This window comes from Anopheles funestus, chromosome 2RL (genome assembly GCF_943734845.2).
Source record: "Anopheles funestus chromosome 2RL, idAnoFuneDA-416_04, whole genome shotgun sequence".
In the NCBI taxonomy this organism is placed as follows: domain Eukaryota; kingdom Metazoa; phylum Arthropoda; class Insecta; order Diptera; family Culicidae; genus Anopheles; species Anopheles funestus.
In genome coordinates, this window is record NC_064598.1 from 88905348 (window position 1) to 88929017 (window position 23670).

The 23670-nt window shown below is 38.5% G+C and overlaps 1 protein-coding gene and 2 long non-coding RNA genes across 9 annotated transcripts in view; 2 read left to right on the forward strand and 1 right to left on the reverse strand.

The window, feature by feature from the left end:
- LOC125762213 (uncharacterized) overlaps nt 1–23670 on the forward strand; it is a 226263-nt gene that overhangs the window by 68988 nt on the left and 133605 nt on the right. The gene's annotated exons all lie outside the window — the stretch shown is intronic.
- On the reverse strand, nt 39–4819 carry LOC125762209 (uncharacterized). Of its 2 annotated transcripts, none has more exons than XR_007418178.1 (3): nt 4208–4819; nt 814–2095; nt 39–300 (listed from the first exon to the last, which is right to left on the reverse strand). It is a non-coding gene; the product is annotated as an uncharacterized LOC125762209 (long non-coding RNA). The 2 variants fall into 2 exon arrangements; XR_007418177.1 differs by having other exon boundaries at nt 814–1003; nt 4018–4819.
- The window catches only part of LOC125762164 (potassium voltage-gated channel protein Shaw-like), a 75581-nt gene continuing 66646 nt past the window's right edge, over nt 14736–23670 (forward strand). Inside the window, exons 1-2 of one of the 6 annotated variants that reach the window (XR_007418171.1) lie at nt 14736–15287; nt 16471–16739. The gene's annotated coding sequence lies outside the window, so the exon portion shown is untranslated. Of the gene's footprint in view, nt 15288–15335; nt 15414–16470; nt 16740–23670 lie in introns of those variants that run through there. The other 5 variants (XR_007418170.1, XM_049423995.1, XM_049423992.1 and 2 more) reach the window with 5 other exon arrangements.

The window sequence follows — 23670 nt, forward strand, 5'->3', positions numbered from 1 at the left end:
TAATGTTTTAAATAAAAAAAAAATAAAAAAAAAAAATTTCATAAGGCTCATTTTTGCACCAAGTTTTGCCTATAACTTGGTCGGTATCCAACGGATCGCCAATCTTTAACCTGTGGTCGATAGATGGCATCAATGGCTACATTTTCTTCTCAGACGGCCATGCCCTCAGATGTCTGTGCCAGAAGTTATTCGAGGAACCAAGTTCCATACCCTGTTTGAGAAAATGTAAAATTTTCCTCATTTTTGCACCAAGTTTTGCCTATAACTCGGTCGGTATCCAACGGATCGCCAATCTTTAACCTGTGGTCGATAGATGGCATCAATGGCTACATTTTCTTTTCAGACGGCCATGCCCTCAGATGTCTGTGCCAGAAGTTATTCGAGGAACCAAGATCCATACCCTGTTTGAGAAAATGTAAAATTTTCCTCATTTTTCAGCAATTTAGCAAAATTTATAAACATAATATATTTTAATACGAATTTGTTGCAATAAGTTTCTTTTCACTCAAATAATGCTCTAAACACAAAGAAGAATAAAAATTCAGAAAAAAATTTTAAAAAAATTTTTAACTCGAAAATTTCATAAGGGGTACCCCTTGCCATTTTTTTGGGAAATTTTGCAAAAAAATTAAATTGATTTCTTTTAATACCAATCGGTTGAAATAACTTTCTTTTCACTCAAATAATGTTTTAAATAAAAAAAAATAAAAAAATTACGAAAATTTAAAAAATTCTAATAATTTGAAAATTTCATAAGGCTCATTTTTGCACCAAGTTTTGCCTATAACTCGGTCGGTATCGCCAATCTTTAACCTGTGGTCGATAGATGGCATCAATGGCTACATTTTCTTCTCAGACGGCCATGCCCTCAGATGTCTGTGCCAGAAGTTATTCGAGGAACCAAGTTCCATACCCTGTTTGAGAAAATGTAAAATTTTCCTCATTTTTGCACCAAGTTTTGCCTATAACTCGGTCGGTATCCAACGGATCGCCAATCTTTAACCTGTGGTCGATAGATGGCATCAATGGCTACATTTTCTTCTCAGACGGCCATGCCCTCAGATGTCTGTGCCAGAAGTTATTCGAGGAACCAAGTTCCATACCCTGTTTGAGAAAATGTAAAATTTTCCTCATTTTTCAGCAATTTAGCAAAATTTATAAACATAATATATTTTAATACGAATTTGTTGCAATAAGTTTCTTTTCACTCAAATAATGCTCTAAACACAAAGAAGAATAAAAAATCAGAAAAAAATTTTAAAAAAATTTTTAACTCGAAAATTTCATAAGGGGTACCCCTTGCCATTTTTTTGGGAAATTTTGCAAAAAAATTAAATTGATTTCTTTTAATGCCAATCGGTTGAAATAAGTTTCTTTTCACTCAAATAATGTTTTAAATAAAAAAAAAAATAAAAAAATCACGAAAATTGAAAAAATTCTAATAATTTGAAAATTTCATAAGGCTCATTTTTGCACCAAGTTTTGCCTATAACTCGGTCGGTATCCAACGGATCGCCAATCTTTAACCTGTGGTCGATAGATGGCATCAATGGCTACATTTTCTTTTCAGACGGCCATGCCCTCAGTTGTCTGTGCCAGAAGTTATTCGAGGAACCAAGTTCCATACCCTGTTTGAGAAAATGTAAAATTTTCCTCATTTTGCACCAATTTTTGCCTATAACTCGGTCGGTATCCAACGGATCGCCAATCTTTAACCTGTGGTCGATAGATGGCATCAATGGCTACATTTTCTTCTCAGACGGCCATGCCCTCAGATGTCTGTGCCAGAAGTTATTCGAGGAACCAAGTTCCATACTCTGTTTGAGAAAATGTAAAATTTTCCTCATTTTGCACCAAGTTTTGCCTATAACTCGGTCGGTATCCAACGGATCGCCAATTTTTAACCTGTGGTCGATAGATGGCACCAATGGCTACATTTTCTTCTTGGACGGCCATGCCCTCAGACGTCTGTGCCAGAAGTTATTCGAGGAACCAAGTTCCATACCCTGTTTGAGAAAATGTAAAATTTTCCTCATTTTTGCACCAAGTTTTGCCTATAACTCGGTCGGTATCCAACGAATCGCCAATCTTTAACCTGTGGTCGATAGATGGCATCAATGGCTACATTTTCTTTTCAGACGGCCATGCCCTCAGATGTCTGTGCCAGAAGTTATTCGAGGAACCAAGTTCCATACCCTGTTTGAGAAAATGTAAAATTTTCCTCATTTTTCAGCAATTTAGCAAAATTTATAAACATAATATATTTTAATACGAATTTGTTGCAATTAAACACAAAGAAGAACAAAAAATCAGAAAAAAATTTTAAAAAAATTTTTAACTCGAAAATTTCATAAGGGGTACCCCTTGCCATTTTTTGAGAAATTTTGCAAAAAAAATTAAATTGATTTCTTTTAATGCCAATCGGTTGAAATAAGTTTCTTTTCTTTCAAATAATGTATTAAATAAAAAAAAGAATAAAAAAATCACGAAAATTGAAAAACTTCTAATAATTTGAAAATTTCATAAGGCTCATTTTTGCACCAAGTTTTGCCTATAACTCGGTCGGTATCCAACGGATCGCCAATCTTTAACCTGTGGTCGATAGATGGCATCAATGGCTACATTTTCTTCTCAGACGGCCATGCCCTCAGATGTCTGTGCCAGAAGTTATTCGAGGAACCATGTTCCATACCCTGTTTGAGAAAATGTAAAATTTTCCTCATTTTGCACCAAGTTTTGCCTATAACTCGGTCGGTATCCAACGGATCGCCAATCTTTAACCTGTGGTCGATAGATGGCACCAATGGCTACATTTTCTTCTTGGACAGCCATGTTCGCAGATGTCTGTGCCAGAAGTTATTCGAGGAACCAAGTTCCTTACCCTGTTGAGAAAATGTCAAATTTTCCTCATTTTTGCACCAAGTTTTGCCTATAACTCGGTCGGTATCCAACGGATCGCCAATCTTTAACCTGTGGTCGATAGATGGCACCAATGGCTACATTTTCTTCTTGGACGGCCATGTCCGCAGATGTCTGTGCCAGAAGTTATTCGAGGAACCAAGTTCCATACCCTGTTTGAGAAAATGTAAAATTTTCCTCATTTTTCAGCAATTTAGCAAAATTTATAAACATAATATATTTTAATAAGAATTTGTTGCAATAAGTTTCTTTTCACTCAAATAATGCTCTAAACACAAAGAAGAATAAAAAATCAGAAAAAATTTTTAAAAAAATTTTCAACTCGAAAATTTCATAAGGGGTACCCCTTGCCATTTTTTTGGGAAATTTTGCAAAAAAAATAAATTGATTTCTTTTAATGCCAATCGGTTGAAATAAGTTTCTTTTCACTCAAATAATGTTTTAAATAAAAAAAAAATAAAAAAATCACGAAAATTGAAAAATTTCTAATAATTTGAAAATTTCATAAGGCTCATTTTTGCACCAAGTTTTGCCTATAACTCGGTCGGTATCCAACGGATCGCCAATGTTTAACCTGTGGTCGATAGATGGCATCAATGGCTACATTTTCTTCTCAGACGGCCATGCCCTCAGATGTCTGTGCCAGAAGTTATTCGAGGAACCAAGTTCCATACCCTGTTTGAGAAAATGTAAAATTTTCCTCATTTTTCAGCAATTTAGCAAAATTTATAAACATAATATATTTTAATACGAATTTGTTGCAATAAGTTTCTTTTCACTCAAATAATGCTCTAAACACAAAGAAGAATAAAAAATCAGAAAAATTTTTTTAAAAAAATTTCATCTCGAAAATTTCATAAGGGGTACCCCTTGCCATTTTTTTGGGAAATTTTGCAAAAAAATTAAATTGATTTCTTTTAATTCCAATCGGTTGAAATAACTTTCTTTTCACTCAAATAATGTATAAAATAAAAAAAAGAATAAAAAAATCACGAAAATTGAAAAACTTCTAATAATTTGAAAATTTCATAAGGCTCATTTTTGCACCAAGTTTTGCCTATAACTCGGTCGGTATCCAACGGATCGCCAATCTTTAACCTGTGGTTGATAGATGGCATCAATGGCTACATTTTCTTCTCAGACGGCCATGCCCTCAGATGTCTGTGCCAGAAGTTATTCGAGGAACCAAGTTCCATACCCTGTTTGAGAAAATGTAAAATTTTCCTCATTTTTGCACCAAGTTTTGCCTATAACTCGGTCGGTATCCAACGGATCGCCAATCTTTAACCTGTGGTCGATAGATGGCACCAATGGCTACATTTTTTTCTTGGACGGCCATGTCCTCAGATGTCTGTGCCAGAAGTTATTCGAGGAACCAAGTTCCTTACCCTTTTGAGAAAATGTCAAATTTTCCTCATTTTTGCACCAAGTTTTGCCTATAACTCGGTCGGTATCCAACGGATCGCCAATTTTTAACCTGTGGTCGATAGATGGCACCAATGGCTACATTTTCTTCTTGGACGGACATGTCCGCAGATGTCTGTGCCAGAAGTTATTTGAGGAACCAAGTTCCATACCCTGTTTGAGAAAATGTAAAATTTTCCTCATTTTTGCACCAAGTTTTGCCTATAACTCGGTCGGTATCCAACGGATCGCCAATGTTTAACCTGTGGTCGATAGATGGCATCAATGGCTACATTTTCTTCTCAGACGGCCATGCCCTCAGATGTCTGTGCCAGAAGTTATTCGAGGAACCAAGTTCCATACCCTGTTTGAGAAAATGTAAAATTTTCCTCATTTTTCAGCAATTTAGCAAAATTTATAAACATAATATATTTTAATACGAATTTGTTGCAATAAGTTTCTTTTCACTCAAATAATGCTCTAAACACAAAGAAGAATAAAAAATCAAAAAAAAATTTTAAAAAAAATTTTAACTCGAAAATTTCATAAGGGGTACCCCTTGTCATTTTTTGGGAAATTTTGCAAAAAAAATTAAATTGATTTATTTTAATGCCAATCGGTTGAAAAAGTTGCTTTTCACTCAAATAATGCCTGAAATAAAAAAAAATATTATAAAAAAAACGAAAAAATTTAAAAAATATCTCAAATTTTGAAAATTTCCTAAGGCTATAGCTAGTCGGTCAAGAGCGAAAGAGGTATTTTAATCGCTCCGTTCATCTTATTGTGCGCGATCCCACACAGCTCACGGGAAAAAGAGGTAGCTGTATCGCAGGAATCGCTCCTGCGTGAAGCGTTCCTTGTGGTGCGAAACTTCGCTCCTGGGAGCGCATCGCACAATCGCTCCAGTGTGCAGCGCACCCGTGTGGAGCTACCTCAAGCGCACCGCACACTTTAGAGAGCGAGAGCGGTGCGCTCCGTTCTTGCAAAAGAGCTACTTGACCCAACACTAATTGTATGAAATGTGTTTTCCTTATGGAAATTATTGTGAAAATTAAAAAAAAAATCTTTCTAGATCTACAGTCAAACGAAATTTCCAAATCACCACCACTTATCCAACCTTCTACAGAGAAAATCATCTTTCCGATGTGTTCAAATCAAGACATAAACTGCATCAACTTTGTTGATGAACAAAATCCGGTCAAATGAACCTCATTATTTTGCGGTACATGATTTAAATCCTGCTTTATTAGTCACACAACCCTTCAAACAGTTCACTCCATCCAACGGCCCCTTTAATTCATACTGTTAATTCAATCAAAAGTTATTACTGTTACGGGTTTAAAAAAGGTTCTTTATGATTGTACACTTGAAATCGAACAATTTCACCACCACAAAGGAAACATTTCAACACAAAATTCAACCATGGCAACCAAACGAAAACCCGGTCGTCATTACAAGAGCCCTACCGCTTTACCAAGTGAGAAAAGAAGATGAAAAAAACAACGGAACGAATGCTCTCATACTGCGGCAGAATGCACAAGGAATGTGCTTTATTTCCACTCCGACGCACATTCGGTCAACCATAATGCGTAATGAAGTTAATAGGGAAAATTTATGGTCCATACGGTCCTGTTCACCTTCAGGTTTTTCGGACGCACCGGATTGCCACCATCTTTTTCCCGACCCTGCACCATACAGTTTCGGTTCCGTCTTTAGCAATAAATCGAAAGATGACTACCAGATGCTGCACGATGGAGCAACGTTTCATTCTGGCCCTCCGCCCACCTTCTAAGGCGTCAAGTGGGTAGATAACGTTTTCGGGGTAAGCCAAAATTTACGCACCCTCATGGGAAAAGACACATCGAATGAAGCACCCACCCAAGTGCCGGAACAGTATCGTTTTTGGCGGCTTCAAATCAATAATTTCGGGGTTTTTTTTATTATGCCCAATGTTGGAGAATTGATATATTTCCTCCGGTCCGGTACGTAAATTGTTGCTCGCACGAATTTGTACCGTGGAACCGCAGGGTAGAAGTCAGATGGTAAGAAGCAACAGCAAAATCACGCTCTAAAGCATAACTTCTTGACATAAGTACTTATGCCAGCGATAGAATCGAGCGAAAAGTGTAGCATGCGAATTGAAATAGATAACCGATTCTTGGAAATAAAAGAAGCCTTGGGGCGTCTGAATCGCTAAACATCAAACACACATATACTTGAAGCCGGCTTGAAGTGTACCGTCGCCATACTGGAAATGAGCGGAATTTAAATTTACCACGACTCGGTACTGAAGTGATTGAAATTCCGCCAGCACAAGAAAGTTGTCTTGTCGGGAAAGTGATTCTAATGAAGGTCACACTTGAGCAGCAACACGCACAAAAAAGGCACACACTTTCACCGGTGTTCGTTCAGAAGATCGAGCGTTCGTTAATGCAGCATGAAATGAAAGGTATAAACTTGTATCTTACTACTAACCCTGTGTGTGTGTGTGCGGGCACTTGGCATCCATAAGGGGTACATTTCTTCTTCGAATTTAATGATAAAGCGTCGTAAAAAAAGAAAGGTTATACGTTCACATTGCCTTTACCCTTACCGCATATTCGCATTCCAGTGAGATTTCTCCGTACATCCACTTTTGTCCTTGTTCGATGGGTGGATAGGCTAAATGTTCGACACACAATTCGTTGTTTTTTTTTCCTCCGGAAAGCGTCATAAAACTCGATACCACATGCTGCGAAACCTTGGTCGGATCACGGCAGGGCGTACAGCCCTTGGCTGTATCCGGATCTCATGTTGCGTGCATTCTGCATTCAAGCGAAATGTGAACATTAATAATGAAAATTCCACCCAGTGCGCGATGCATAACGCTTTGAATTCGTGGAAGTATATATCGTCCAACCGGAACGGATTGCTTTGATGTACGATCAGTTTATTGGTATAAATCTGTAGCTGCCGTGTAGTCCATGGTTGCGCAGAAATGATGTTCCGTTCTAAGCGAATTACAAAGTTATGTTGGAAAAAAGTAACCATCATAAGTAGTCAAATCGATGGGAAAGTCAATTTGCTGTTCCATAACTGCAATGTAACACGATGAAGAGAAGTTTTTTTTATTAGACGAACTTTCAATAAAGCTGCACTCAATACTGATTAACTAGGACAACCTTTATTCTTCTTACATTTATGTGAAATCCAAACTGAGTTTTATCTTTAAAGGTAAGTGACAGAGAGAGAGAGAGAGAGAGAGAGAGAACGCATAAAAACGTTATGCAACTGTCCGAAAATGCTTAATAAGAACCCATCAATTAAAAAACGCTTAAAATGCTAGGTGGTTCTAGTACTAAAGAAGCCCACGTAAAAATTTGCATACTTTCTGGCGTCACAATCCATGTTAAAACTTCAAAGCATCTTGGATTCTTCAAACTCTCTTCTCTCTATTTCCAAAAAACATTAACCAAAATACGCAAAACAAATACCACAAAATAAAATCCAACTCAACTTTACTCATTTAATTGCCAATATTTTTCGAAGCACCATTCTGCGAATACCCAATAATTTCATCCGCAAATGGAAAATTGATAGAATATATGATTATCATTGCGTAAACCACCACGCAGACAATGCACGCTCTGTCCCAACCGTCCCAACCGTCCCAACGCAAACAATAAGCATAATCGTTATCATTTTTCATCCGTTTGCCACCGATCGTCAATGTCGAAGAATTGGCAAATAATAATGCGCTCCAGCCAGCAGTGTACGCCGTTGTGTATATCAAGTTTCTGGCCCGATTTGCCTTTACCACCGCGCACATATGATCTATTCATCTTTCCCCTCCAGCCCGGTCTCTCTACCTTCCCTTACCTGCAATTACACACTTCACCCTGGTGGAATGGATGAAATTGAAACTTGCTTCCCGACAGACACGGTGAGTCGGCAGGGAAAAGTCGATATATATTGCGAGATAAAGTTTTGCCATTCGCATGGGTTGGGTACAGTGGATGGAACTATGGCAAAACCATCCGTTTGTGGTTGATTGAGTGTGGTGGAGAGTAGAGTGATGAGCGAAGGGGATATGGGGAAGGACGAAGAGATCGGGTTGGTTTGTGTGAGTGTGTCACAAAGTGAGAAGCATAAAAAGAAATATTATGCTTACGCCGGGAGAAAAAAAAATGCAGACGGGATTGATAATGTAACGCACGGAAGCTTAGCTTTCTCACTTTCTATGCAGCTATAAACGATGATGAAATATTGGGATGTTTTTATAACAATTCAACCAACAACGTCAACAAAAACCAGAGATGAGATAGAGAGTACAACAAATCTTACATAATCAAATCGGGCACGCCTCACACATGAGCGTACCATTGTGTGCGGAATTCTGTTCTGAAGTCGTTCGCTCAAGCTCAATCACAACAACGAAATCTCGAACCCACTCGAACCAATTCCGGGGGGCCGGAATATTTTCCGGACGAAATGTGTATGTTCCGCGTGTAGACACTCACTCGCAGAAGATACTTTTCGTTTCACTGCATTAAAGCATTTCTTTTCTCGTTCCATCCTTCATCCAGCTACGGCTGCATCAAACATGTGTCATCTGGTGACGGTGGTGTACAGTTTGAGAAGCTGTATGTATTTTACTTTTTTTGCTACTAACAGCTACTACGGTTCGCTTTCTTACCCGGATGCCGGGTGTATGATTGATGATGTTTGAGCTGCTCATGCTTTTCAATAATAGAACCAACGAAGATAGAATGGGGAAAACATGGGAGAAAAACCCCCGGAAAGCTCGATCACACTCGAACCAGACGGTAGATATTATGTTCGACTTTGCGATAGGAGATGCAATTTCTATGAAGAAGGCGTATGTTTCATCATATTTGTGCTGCTCTTCAATAAGCTGAAAAGAGGTACGAATCTTAAAGTTGTATAAAAACATTACTTTTTATATCGCCCTCCAACTCTTGTGGATTGATTTGTTACTGTCTGGTTGTAAAAATGTTTAAAAATTAAATCCTTAAAACATCCCATTTCCCGGTTTAATTCCCTGAAACATCGATATTTGTCCCCCCTCCCCGAAAACCCCGTCGCAATATAAATCAATTAAACCCGAATGATGTTTCAACTGCTCAATCCCGGAACGACCATCTGCCAACACCGCAACGATAATTCCATTTATAGCGTATGCTGTTCGATTTTATCACATCGCTTCGCGCGCGCTCACGCTACGCAAATGGTAATGGTGGATCATTTGTTGCGATCTTCAATTAATTACACGTTCTACCGGATGCAACTGGACCGTTTTCCAACGGTTTGAAGGTGGTGTGCCGTTTCAACCGAGACCCCGTTTAGCAATCGACAACTGGCGGACGTTTCGCTAACGATGGCCGGAAACGATAACTCAACGGATTAGGGTCACCCACCAGTGAGCGTGTACGAAAGCGTCCGGAAATTGGAAAATGGAATGAGTAGTCGGAAAATGCGAAAATGGGCCAGAATGGAACTTTCGGGATCAGACGTGGAAGTACAAATGATAAATGAATTGTCTTAAATTTAAAATAAATTTGAAAAAAGTCTTATTATAAATACTTATTACTGTTCACTGCTTGCGCATTCATGTTACTAACAGATTTTTTGCTGACAATATCAATTCTAGTTTACGGAGAGATTCATTAGATTGGAAAACTTTTGTTTTGTATCTTTCCTGCGATGGTAACACCTCGAAAAATTAATACTAGGAAGTTATCAGCTTAAGAGTTATAAGAAATGACGGAAGACGCTAATGCTCTAGACATTTCTCAGCACTCCAGATTATCTATCAGGCTTAAAAGACGAACTCTTCTGGTCATATGAAGAAGGAATTTCATGGTTATGTCCGGAATAATACAGTAGATGGAGCTCATATCCTTATCCACAAGTTATTTTTCAAAGTATCGATGACTAAATGTTGTGGAACTCGACTCGTCTAAGTGTTCTAAGGTTATATTAAAGAGAAGCTGATGTAGACTGTTGACCCATTCTGACCTAATGTAAATGAGTCATCAACTGTTTATAATTCTCGCAGAAATTTTTTTGGACCTTAAGTCAGAGCCTTTTAAGGACCTTCCGAGAGCTCTTGAAGAAGCAGTGTCTGCGTTACCTAAAACTTTATTTCTTCAAAATTTAAAGAGAGATATTCAAGGTGCAAAAAGCGAAAGAACCGAGGAATTCTATTACCATTAAACGAAGCAATGTACTTTTTTTACCTCAAAGCTAAAGCCTTGACATACTAACATAGTCATACATAATACTAATATTTGATTATCATTGTAAAAATAACATAACACCAGAAAGGTAAGATTGACTCTCTGCTTCACACATAGCCTTGACTCATTGGTTAATGAGCAGGAAAATGGTAGGACCCTCATTGTACACTTCATGCTATCCTTCTATCGTACCCAAAAGTTTATCCTTTTCCAACAGCTTGTAAAAACGCGGACTAGAATTCATTATTTTCCAAGGTTACCAGTGCGCACATAATTCCACCTCGTATATATCCTCAGCAATGCGCAATAGACTCAACCCGTAATACTCGTATAGCGCCAACAGCGAAAGCTGTCAGAACCAAGAAACATTACCATTTCAGTCCTTTTTTTTTTTCTTCAACAAAAAAAGCCACTCAAGAAGGTCAACATTTCACCATCCGGATGGGTCCCTCTCCCAAACGAACCACTTTGGTGGAATGTTTTCTCGCTCCATTTCGTACGCCACTCTTTCATCAAGATGCTGTTGCGACGGGCAACAAAAAAAGAGAGTAACGCAACAATTGCTACAGCTTCCTGCTCGTCCTTTTTGGACGAGTAAGTACACCCCGTTGGTGGATTTGCTCACCCAAGCACTGTTTTGCTACTGGTTGCATTTTAATGACGATTTTCTAATTAGGCCAACAGTGGATAGCCCGAACCGGGGCATGTTGTTACACCTTCCTCCGTTAGGTGCGCTCTTAAGGTGTGAATGTAGAGTAGGCACTCATCTGTATATGCACTTGTTGTTTTGCAAATGAGTAGCAAGTAATGGAAAGTAGCGAGAGAGAGGTAAGATCGTGGACGGTGGCTATCGTTAAAATTCATAATGATCGCCATTTCAAAGGCTTAGACCGAGTTGTGACGATGCGCAAAGAAAAACAAAAGGGGAAACATTTTTATACATCTTTATGCCAGCGAGGAGGAAGAAAAAAACATCATTCTGGCATCACTTTTCGCTATCAGTATTGATCGCTATTGTACGAGCTGGAACGGAGTGAAAACTCCATTGTTTGTGATGCGATTGTAACAACTTTGCCTTTGTTTGGTGTGAGCAAAAGTTTTGCAAAATTTATGTTTATTGTCTCTGTTTGGTCGGTTTTGCGCGTCTGGTAAATTGTTTCGCTTACTGACGTTCGTACTTGATCATATTTTTAGCCACGATTATCTTGTAACCATTTTCTCTCGGCAAATGTGTCTGTGAGTGAGAACGGGTCGGTGTGTGTCTGTGTGTGTAAGTTTGTCGGATAAGTTGTCTCGTGGAAAAAAAAATACGATTAAACTTTTCCCTAATTGCAAACCGGTGTAAGACACCAGCATGAAAGTCATAAGAGTAGGGGCTTTTGTAGCTATCGAAGCTAACTTTCATTATCTGCAAGGCGGGAAGAGGCAAAAGAAGATCTGGAAAATATAATTCACGCACCAGTACCCATTCCTAAGGGTGAAAACACACATACATCACCAACATTTGCAGCAAAATAAATGGCGACATAAATGATACTTAAAATACTTCTGCATACTTTTTTTCCGCCCAGCTACGTCGGTACTCGTTTGGGATTTTCGGCACATGTTTGAAACTTTTGCTAACCTGTTGAGAGATTACTGTAATTGCGCAACACGAGGAACAATGTGTTCTATTTACTATGAAAATTGCGTTCCGACAAGACCGATCGGAGAATTTGAGAATGTTTTGTACAGAATTAATATTATTAACAGCTCCAGACAGTGAAAACATTTCCACCTCTATCTCGTCATGAAACTGGGAAGAATCCATAAAAGAATTTAACTTTTTCACAGTAACTAGAAAACCCTGTAAATGGAAGCCAATTTTCGCAACGAATTAAATAAAATTGCTTTGAGGGTCGTGTTTGACATGAATTCGGTTAATATTAATTTTATTAAGCAGATTGTTGTAAAGCATTATTCAATATAGTATCCAGAATAAACATCACATTAAAACATTCAAATTTAAAAGTAGATTTACTTGGGAGGACATCACAATATCATTTACAAAAAAAGAATGATGTTAACACTCTGGCTGAGTATTTTTCTCAAACTTCCATCAGTGCGACTTTATTAATGTCTAAGATTATTAATGTAATAAACCTAAACTTGCAGTTCGACCCCCTAGAACCCTCCCCAAGAAAACTAATATAAATAAAAAAATGTACAAAAATTAAAAAAAAAATAATTCAAACGTACGTTCCATCAGCAGCGAAAATAAATTGGTTCTTTTAGCTCACAAATCACTCTAGCCGGTCAAAATCCTGCCAAAGATCGACAACACTTCCGGTTCAGATTATAGCACCACTAGCGAGAACCGTGTGAGTGCTTCCGTGCTTTGCAACAAACCCATCGAAAGAGCAGCTTGTTTGAACGACGATTATTTACAGAGCCAACTTAAGAAAATGATTAATGAACAACCTTTTGCTGTGCTGTACTCCAAAAACAGTTTGAATGAATGAAACAGGAAGGTCCCGAACACACACAGAACCATTCCCGCACAGCCGAAACATTCGTAAACAAATAGATTTAATGATGGTTTTTTATTACTTGCTCTCTCCCTCTCTTTCTTTCTCTCATTCGACTAAGAAACCGTCTTATACAGAAGGAAGGAAAAAATATGTGAGGAAACTCAATCAACAGCATTGACATGTAAGAGAGCAGAAGTTAGTAGCTGTCCAAAGTGTGTCGTTTGCTTTCCCATGTCGCTACACACCGTCACGCACAAACATAAAAAAGCGATCCTTTTTTTCCCCCTTACTGGTCAGAAACCAATTTTTGCAAAACAAACAACCTCGTCAAGCAACAAATAAGAGTCCTCACTGCCTGCAAAACACAAGCGTCCATAGCTGAATGGGACGATGCCAAAAGCATCCCGCTAGCATCTTAACCTTCTTCGACCAAATCGATTAGTTCTGTGGTGCTATTTGAACTAGTGATAATTTATTATATTTATGGCCGTTCCAAGCTTTCGGCTTGTTGCAATTGTTGCGGTTTCGATAAAGGTGTCAACTATTTGATTAGTTGCTAATTGATTTCGGAACCGTACCGATCGTCACTAAGCTTACCGCTAAGCTGATGCGGTCACTGGTGCGCATTTTTCGGATGTATGGGACGTAGAATTGAACTGTAAATAATTGATTTGCGTTCAATGAAAAAAAGTGGTATATTTGTATTGTACTTTAGCATGAATATAAAACAATTATAAATAATGTGTGCCGTATAGGTCCTTCACCAAGGACTAGTATTTATGCTGTCAAATAGATTATTGTATAAATGTATTATTTGGATTTACTCTTATCATGATTATATAAAAATGCTGCTGCAAGTATAATACTGAAGAACTGTTTTTAATAACAAAATTTTCAAGAGTATAATTGAGATCTTCACCGAGATGTTATTTTACTAGAACAAATGATTGAATCTTTGATCAAGTTTTAGAATTATACGGAAGATAACGTTGACAAGTTCAGCAAATCTTTTGAGCTACGGTGATCATAATTATTTTTGATTTGACTTTTTTATATTATTTAGACAAATATAGTAATTATTCTAAAAGCTGCATGGAATCCCAATAATTATAAAATCGTATTTTTATTTAAAAAGAAAAGCAAACTTATATTTCATAACTTATTTATTAAGCAATACGGTCTGCGGTCTCTACTAAAAATATCATTCTTAGTGGGCATTTCCTCCTTCCATACTGATTTATACCGCGTATACAGGTTTGATTTTGCTCTCCTGTTCTAGCATGTCTTCCGGACAATTGAGATTCTCAACTCTTAATGACGACTGCTGATTCTTTTGTTTCAGGTCTTCTGGTGAACATATATTTCATGCTTGAAACAAGCTTCGTACATTCCCCAGACATAATTTCTGAGGAATACAAAAAAAACGGCAAAATTGGACCATTTTCAACGTAATGTAAATTCTCATACCAAATTCCAACTGTCATTTCAAACATTCAAATGTTACTGCCAGACAAACGATCAAAACGATAAGCGCTCCATCCTGTTTCTTCTTATCGGAAAAGTGCGTAATAAAAGAGTACGCAAATATCGTGATACTACAACGAAGCGAACGGTTACAACAAACTGCCAGCATTTCGGTTCGGTACGCTGTCATGCTGTCAGTGGAGGCGCCTGGTTGTTGTCGGTCGAGTTTTCCTCCAGGCAGTCAACAGTTTGCCGAAAGCGTGCACACTAGCTGGCCGCTTCACACCGCCTAAAGGAAGTTCTTCTTGCTCTTTCCCACCCGAGCAACAAACTGCTGACAGCAGCCGCTACAAGCCGGAAAGCAATGTCATTCCGTCGGCTGTCAGCCGTTCGGGTCGTTGTTTACTTTTTCCACTTCGGTTTTCCGGCTGCATGCGTTAGGCAAGTGAAGGAAAAAGCGAGAGCGAGAGAGTGAGCGTGCGATGCACGACATCATTTCCTTTTATCACATTTCCAACGTGCGCTCGGAGGGATGTTATTCTATCCTCGTTCGTTTTTTTGGTTGTTGCTTTGCTTTTCTCCCTTATGCCCTCTTCTGGAGCTAGTTTCGAGTCTGCATGCGCTCGGCAGTGAATTTCAAACGCGGAAAGCGTAAAATTCGCTGTTAGTCGGTGCCAAATCGTGACCGCGTTCGCACACAGCACACTTCGAGTAGATCGTGATCATCCTTCCCGTACATGGGGGATTGTAAGTGAGTGATGATAGTAACAAATTGTGTATGATGTGTTTGATATGTAGAAAAAATAACACAAAATTTAAAAAAAAAATAATTGTGTCAAAAAAATACAAACAAGTATATCCCGTGTATCGATGATCGGTGAGATCGAAAGAAAATGGTTAATTTTGGTGCACGGTGGAAAATTACCCAACACAACCCTGTTTCAACCCCGTGTTTCAACCCAAAAAGCGTGGACGATTGTGTTGTGTTTTGCCGTTGTACCGAAAAATGTGTTAATTGAATACAACATTAGAGTGAAGTTTGTTTTCCCTGTGTGCCCTGCTCGTGAATCCCTCGCCTGGGCCATGTGCTGCAACATGCTCGGTGAAACGTTTTAAAATGAGCAGAAAGAAGCATAAATAAAGCATTTTCCGCAATAAGGTGCCGCCGTTCGGGTTCGCATTAGACAGCGGTGGGTTAGCTTAGCTGCCGACACCGGAGACGGTTAATTAGATTATTCCGACAGATCCTTTACTACATCAAAGGCATCATTTTAATTAATCTCGTTTCCTTAACGAACGCTGAATAATGGCCGTATTAGGTGTGGTGTGCTTTTCTTTTTTTTCGTTCGTTGTTTAATTTTGGCTGAAAATTGTGAAGCTTACAGTGAAGAAACGTTATTTATTTTGTTTTCACTTATTTTTTTAACTTCATTGATTTTTTGAAGCCATAACACTCTCGGAAACTCCTTACTTTGCCCCATTTTTATTTTCTTCCCCATTCGTCTTCTAAAGCTTCTTCAGCTCGGCTCGAAGCCAACGGCACAAAACCCGGCACCAATTACACTTTTCGTAATTATGACACGAAAACCCAAGGAACCGTTTATTGTATCTGACCCGGCACCATCTTCAGCGCAATTACAGCGCTCATGTGGAAAACTATTTGCAAACCCCGGTTATGTTGTGTAATTAAAACCGTTTACGTTCAAAACCCTGGCGCCTCCTCCAGGCGGACGGGTGCAAGGTGGTGCATCCGATTACGATCTTGATTCATCCGACTTTTTTCCACTCCATACCGATCACCGGGTGTGGATCGAACGGGTGCAAAAGGTCAACCGACAGTGTATGGGAACTGGTGTCGCCCGTCTGACAGCATGAGAATGTTGTAACGCTTCAAATATCTAATTACACTCATCTGCATGTTGGTTTCGTGCAAGGTTTCGGAAGTAAACATTATCATGTGAAAATTGTACGTGTGTAAAAGTGTGTGTGCGTGTGTGTGTGTTTGTGTTCGAGGCGGAAGGAAGATTAATCGGAATTTTACAAGACGTGTAATGAAATTGATTTAATTGTGCCAAAAATTGGGTAAAGTGGAAATAAAAAATAGGAAATGAAAGTAAAGTGAACAAAGCCCAAAAAGAAAACGTAACAGTGATTGTTGTGTTTCCGAAAACCAGATTTTTGTTCCATCAAAGTGAAATTTAAGGTATGTTTCCTGTATAAGGTGAAAAAATATGTTATCTGCTCTAAAAAAAAAGAAATAATTTGTTAAAAGTTTTAAGTTTTAACGTAACATATAAATAGAAATGATTCAAGCAAATATAATTTCTGAATTTAATATTTGCCAACACCTCAAAAAATGATTGAAATTTTCCCATTGCTTGAAAAGTTCCTAATATCAAAGCCAGAAGATTCTTTTTTTATTATTTCAGTGTTCTTATTCAAATTTTAACTTTAATTTGAATTATAAAATTTTTACATTATTTTCATTAAATTACTTTAAAACTTTTTTTCATTACATTTAGAACATTTGTTTTCAAGTATTTCATAATAATGAAATATGTCGTGTCCTATGTAGATCATGTAACTATTTCTTCAATTTCTTTACCTTTTGTTCTGCAAAGCAATGAATAGTTTTCAATCTATGTTTTATTAATTACAAAACTTTTTATTCTTTATTTTCCATTTTATGTAATAAATATTTCAATAATTGTTTGTTAATTTATTTCTATTTTAATTCCCAATTCCAATACCCATTAACGAAATTCATTCTTTCAATTGCAACTTTACCTAATGAACTTCGACAAAGAACATTAAACCCTTCGTTCGTACGGAGTCTTGCTTCACTCCATCTGAATTCCCTCCAGGCGACCATCGGTAAAATGCATATATTTTACATACATTTCGTCGACAGCTCGATAAGACTCTTCCCACTCCCACTTACTTAACACTCTCATTTTCAATAAACAAATGTACATTACGGCCAGAAGTTTCAGATCGGGGCCACATACCGAACACGGTTTGGTACGATCGTAGTGTACCGTCAGCATCACCAGTTTCCATGGGTTTAATGAAGTTAAGCCACGGTGCAAATTTTCATTTCCAACCCCCATACATACATGAGCACACGTACAGTGGTATTCGATGAATCATTCAACTCGAATCTAGCTCTACATAACTCCAAGCACCGGACCAGATTACAACCAGCTTGTACCACGATTGTGGTTTGAAGGGTGGTGTAGAGTTTTCGGGGGAAAATCGCTTTTGTTTCATGCTCTGCGGCTGCATACGACCTGCTTTTCTGTTTCCTTCTTTTTTTTTGCTTTTTTGGGCAATTTTCATCAAGCTGTACACCCGTATGAAGCGTACATTGAAAACACCCGGTCGCTTTATGCAGCGAAACGCGAAGCATTTGCAATTCAAATCCCATGTACCAGTCGAATGTCACCGATCGAGGGCCAAGCGAGCGATTGTGCGGAAATTTGACTCAAATACACCAACAGCAGGGTGAAATGTTCCACCGTGTAAACCAACTTCCAAAACTGAAACCTAGTGAAAAGAACAAAATAAAACAAGAACAAATGTAACGACATTGCTATCGGATCACCAATCATCACATCCGTTGGACACTAGGAAAATGGAAATCTTCAGCAACAGCAATCATGTTTCAAGGACTTTTGTACCGAATTTATGTTTTCCATCGCTCACCCACACACACTTACGCCGTAACACATAATATAATTGAACTCGCAAAACGCATCAATCGGCCTATGTGGCAGATAATGGATTCTTCGGCAAGATAGAAAACACGCGCACCTCACATGTCGTCCGCTTTTCAACGGCTTTTCATTGAAAGGCTTTTTTCGCCAGTCCGTATTTCTACTCACCCACATCTCCACGCACCTTTTTTCCTTTTCTCTTGCTTTCTCTCTCTCTCTCTCTCTCTCTCTCTCTCTCTCTCTCTCTAACTCTCTTAAACCCTATTTACTTTGAGCTGTTATTTGCCAATCACAAAAATAAAGGGAAAAGTTCATCAACACCCTTTTCACGGGATAGCAGAAAGTGGCTTGCAAGGTCACAAACTCAATTTTGCTTACGTACTTTCCACTTCCTGCCCAGTTTCCACCAAACCACCATCACCCATACCCGTTCCATTTAACGATGGAATACATTTTACACGAAATCGTGCGAAAAATGTACCGCTCGTCGGCTTAAGTCACCGAAAACGGATGGAACGGAGCTGTTATTTTGCGTTCGCCGAATTGAACAAGCTTCCATTAAACATCCGCAAAATCGGGGAGTAAATTCTATTTTTTAACACCCTCACGTAAATGTCTGCTTCAAGTAGCCGGTTTGTAAATTCGAAACAAAATACAAGCCAAACCTTTCCTGTAGTCAAACTTATGTTTTTGATTTATTAACTGAGTATACAATTATTGTCTTCTCTGTAAAAAAAATATCAAAAATAATTTAATTCGGAAAACGAACAAACATAACCTTTGCAAATCTGTAAGAGGAATCCCATCTTGTGATGAATTCTCCTAATTTCGATTTTGTACAGCTGATCTTTTGTAGAATGACAAGAATAAGTATTGCAGTAATTTAATAATAAGTTTTCTCCCAGTTAGTTCCCTTTGCATATTTTTATAAAAGATTCTTAAAATTTTACTCAAAATTAAGTTCATCTTTAAATCTACTTTAAAAAGAGGCACATAGACATTTTAAACTATTTTCAATTATTTTTTATTGGAAAACCGGAGTAACAACCGTGTTTTTAACTAAACAAAATCTTAATGAAAGAAGGAAATTTTTTAAAAACATTTCAAATATAATATTTCTTTGTAAGGGGGCGGCCCGGTGGTGCATGTGATAAACGGCGCCAGTCCACACGGCCGGACCGGGTTCAAATCCCATCCGGACCGTCCCCCCGTAGCAAGGACTGACTATCCGGCTACGTGGTAAAATAAGTCTAGTAAGCCAGAAATGGCCGGCGTGACCTGTAAGGTCGTTAAGCCAAGAAGAAGAAGAAGATTTCTTTGTAAGATTATTCCATGAAGAAAAATATCATTAAATTCATATCTCAATATTCCCACCGTTATCATCACGTTTCACCACCGGAAGATCGATTTTCTCACCACTCACCACGCAAATGCGTTTCGTTATCATTGAGCCGCGGCGAATTTCCGTTTCATTTTCTTAGCATTTGCAACCTGCGCCAAACAAAACACCACCTCACCGATGACACGTTTCGCGCAAATATAACGACCATTCCTAGTCTCAGTGAAGTAAATACGTTCTATTCATCGCACCCTTTTGTCGCTATAACGTTGTTCCCTTGTTGTCCCTGGCACTAAGTTCCAGGCTAAAGCATTTCGCTGTTGTGCGTTGTTCCATCCGCTCCGGAAGATAAATTAAATAAACATAACTCTTGCCTTAGGCTTACGGATATTTTGTCCCATTTTTTTTTTTGTGGAAAGATGAAAAACAAAACAATTTCATCCCAACACCTGGGACACGGTATCGGTACGCTCGGAGAAATGGAAAATCACACAAAAAGCTTTCTATTTCCCGCACAAATCCAACCAGAGTATCAAGTATAGCTTCAAAATTTTCGTTGGAAAAAAGGATTCCCAGCTTATCTCCGGGTATGAAGGTGGCTTTAGTGCATCTTGGGCCCCGAATTGAAATATCCAATTTCAATGTTGCTTCCAACTGGGACAGGAAGATGCCCGTTATTTGTCGTTGTTTGATGGCAGGTACACATAAAATGGCGAAGATATTGTTGCCTACATTTGGTAGATGGAAAGTATTTGAAGCAAGGAGTTGGTTGAAAATTTTCAAAGCAATTCAAAAATATCACTCTCAATAAATCGTACCGAAACAAGTTGTCGAAGAATTATATAGCGGTGACAATCCATTTATCATATTCTTGGATTCCACAAAAAACAACTACACAATTACATCAATAAATTCCTTTTGAAGATTGAACATGATTTAATGGCGAAGCTCTCGAATGGTTAGGTTTCTTGGTTGTAGAGCAATCAGTATGGAATATTTCAAAACCCCTTTTACATCGATAATGAATGACGGAAATGTACAACTGTCACCACGTACAAGTTTATCGACAAAACTTTTAAAACACAATTACCTCTTCGCTTAATTGACTGGCCAAAAACCCCAGAAAGGAACTCTCGTCTCATAACACCAAACAGTAACCTCCAGCAGCAGGACTTTGAATTTAAATTGGATTGGAATTCCTTTGATTGATTTGTTCATGCTGTTGCTGGTCGATTCCCTAATGCTGGACAGGATTGAAATGTACAATTTTCCACACCCAAGAGATTTTCTTTTGGGAAGAAGTTGAGGTATAAAGAGTGTAGCTTGGGATAGAGAGAGAGGGAGAGATATCCTATGCACAGCCGTCTGGACACATTTCTTTCTTCTTGTCACTGACTCCATTCCCATTGCCCCGTCCTCACGAAGCTCATCCTTCCCAGACGTCCTTCTTGGTCAGTGCTGAGTGGTGGTAATTTGCATATAAATTCGATCAGACGTCGTCGGTCGGAACGAAATCGGAACTCGATTTCTTCGCATAGCCATCCGACCTGCGCCGGTTAGTTTCGATTTAGCATAGCGTCCTTGACTGACACATGGAAAACGATCGTCTGTCGTTTGCTGCTTTCCGGGGTCCGGGTCTGCTAAGCACTACGACAATCCGGCTTGTGGTGGTCTCAGTTGCATGCACGTGTACCACGAACCAGTACGCCTTTGCAAAACCTAAGCGCCTGGCACCTTTCACGAAGGCCAAACCTTCTTTGGTGAGGTATGGTTCACCGCCCCAAAAACGGAACATCAAGAAACATGGGTGCTTCCAAAAATAAAATCAAACCCTTTGAACAAGAATCGCTGCAAAAGAACACTCCAAAGCCGTCGTTTCGTTCGCTTCCCTGACTGGTTCCGTTCGGCCGTACAGAGAACGCAGCGACACTGCAGAAATGTTTATTCATGTACTCCATCTTGTTTTTAGTACCGAGCGTTAGGTCTGTGCTGTGGCGGGCTATAGGGTTAAAAAAACGGATCCCATCTTCTTCAACCTCCCCATCTCGAGAATTATTTTGGGACCACCAAAAAAGACGACCGGGGCTGCTTTAACCTTGAAAGACGGTTTGATTTATTAGTACCTCTACCGCAAAGTTGACCCTTTTCTGCATGTTCCCACAAAAGTGTGTGATTTAATTCCTTGATTTGCTTGGGTTTTGGTCGTTTAAGTGTTCGGTACCACCCGGAGTTTGTCTGGCTTGTGGTTAAGGGAAACGATAACGCTTTGTCACACCCATCGGACAAGATAGGGAAATCTTACGGTATGACGGATTATTCTTATCATTCCGCAACCACACTCGCTACGTATCAAGCAGCATCACGAGTTGGGTTAATTAAATTTTCCAATTTCCAGTGTCAGGTTGAGTGATGAAAAAGAAACAGACCCCATTCATATCTGTTCGATCGGTACAAATGAAATATATTTCGTGATTAATTATCTCATGGACGCTGGAAACGGTGAATGAACCGGTTTTGGTTAGTCAGAAGAAGAAAAAACACAATGGAAAATGCTGATCACGTGTTGTGAAATGAAATAATTAAAAAGTATTTTTGTAGCTTGCATAACTCACACAATCTGTGCAATTGTAATCCATTGTGATGATGTAATTAATTGGAAAACCCGAGTGAAATTGCATAATAAATTTATCCTTTTGCTAAATTCTGATTATTTTTTTTTAAATTCATTTGAAAATTGAACTTTTTTTCTTGTTTGTTTTAATATGTGAAAATTTTTACTAGAAATGATTTGATGAGAATCCCAACTAACGGTAAAGCTTCTATTGGAGAAATTTCTCTTTTACAAAATTAATTCAATATTTAGTATGATAACTGATTCAATTATCCAATGCAATGTTTTATTGCTTCCACACTGCATGTGAAACCTTCCATAACGCATAACAGCTGATCTATCTCAAAGTTTCGATTGCAATATCACTTTCAAACAAACATCACCAGCGCACAGCATACGGTGGAGTTTCCATTTCCGATCATCCGATCCGGTGCGGATGAACCGACGCCGAACAGTAACACCTCTCAAAATAAAAACCCAAAACTCCACCCCACCCCGTTGATCGTAAATCTTTCTCACACATCTGCTCCAAACTGGATCCGCCCTGTAAACAGTTTCGTGTGCAGCAACAAAAGCGTACACAGTAGACGAATATGGAGAGAGATATGTAACGAAGAAAGAAAAAAAAAGCAGTCGAGACACCCTTCGCTACATTCGACAGCTATAAAAAGAACGAGCTGTTAATACATTGCATGGTTCGTACAGCGAAATGGTGCCGCCTAAAACGCCACAGGAAAAACACTTCATTTTTCATTACCATGCTTTTGGTGTGGAGAGGAAAATGGTTTTCCGAGTGTAGTTCCGAACAAAGGCCATGTACGATCGGCATGTTTGTACGGCTACTGATCATTCTGTCGGGCGACTTAATTCATCTTCGACGTTTTTTTTTTGTTCTAGAAAAGAATCCTGTTTGACTTGGTCAGTGAAACATGCTGTTGTAACACTGTCAAGCTTAAAACATTCCACAATCAACCAACATTCATTGAACCTTCGTTCGCAAAAGAAAATTCAACGGAAAGCTGAGGAAAAATAAATGAGAAAAAAAGTATATTCACATAACTTTTACTTTCAAAAGGAGTGAAAGGAAACGATACATTGTTCAAGTTACATTAAATTTAAAACAGTTACGTGATGAAAAATAATTGAACTAACCAAACGTATGTTTAGTGTGCTTCATTATTTACCATGAAAAAAAAACGAAGATTTATCTTTATTTAAGTATTGTTTCTCCCTTTTGCCCTCTCTTTTATGATGTGAGGTAACCACTCATGCATCTCCCCCGCGGGTTCATGAAGCAGCAAATAAAAAGGCAAATAGCGTGCAGAGGAATAAAAAAATAATAATCCGAGATTAAAACAACAAAAGAGAACAACTTCACATCCACTTCCACTTATCGTAATAACCCGCATGATGTTATCTCTCGTGCTGGGAAGTAAAAGCGTTCGGTAGAAAACTTTCCAACTCGATA